Source organism: Egretta garzetta, unplaced genomic scaffold (assembly GCF_000687185.1).
Source record: "Egretta garzetta isolate BGI_Z169 unplaced genomic scaffold, ASM68718v1 scaffold300, whole genome shotgun sequence".
NCBI lineage: Eukaryota > Metazoa > Chordata > Aves > Pelecaniformes > Ardeidae > Egretta > Egretta garzetta.
Genome location: NW_009258271.1, coordinates 3,374 through 3,879, shown reverse-complemented (window position 1 = coordinate 3,879; position 506 = coordinate 3,374).

Below are 506 nucleotides of genomic sequence, written 5' to 3'. Positions count from 1 at the left end.
CGGGTCCCCGGCGCTCCTGAGCGGGGCGGGAGGTGCGAGAGGCGCCGGTAGCGCTGCGGTTCGTTCCCCCCCCCCCCCCCCCCCCCCCCCCCGCTTTTTTAAAAAAAAAAAAAAAAAAAATAAAAATGGGGACATCATCTGCATTCCTGGAGGCTGAGCCACCGCCAGGTTCTTCTGTCTGAGATGGATTTCTCCAAGGAAACCAGCGGCAAGGGGGGGAAACGCCGCTCACCAGTCCCAAAGCACAACTCCAAAGCTCCGGAGCAGAGCGAGCGCGCCTTGTCCCCTGCAGCCCCATCCATCACTGGCCGTGGGCAACTCGAACCAAACTGGTTTTGGGCAATGGCATCAGGCTCCGGGCCGCTCCTCCCTCCAGCAGAGGCAGGCGCAGCAATCCCACCCTTCGCCAGCACGGCGGAGCGCGTGGCTGCCTCTGCTGCTCCGTAGAAACAAGCTGCAAAGATATTTTGGGTTAAACACAGCACGATGGTTCCTGCGCCCGTCCG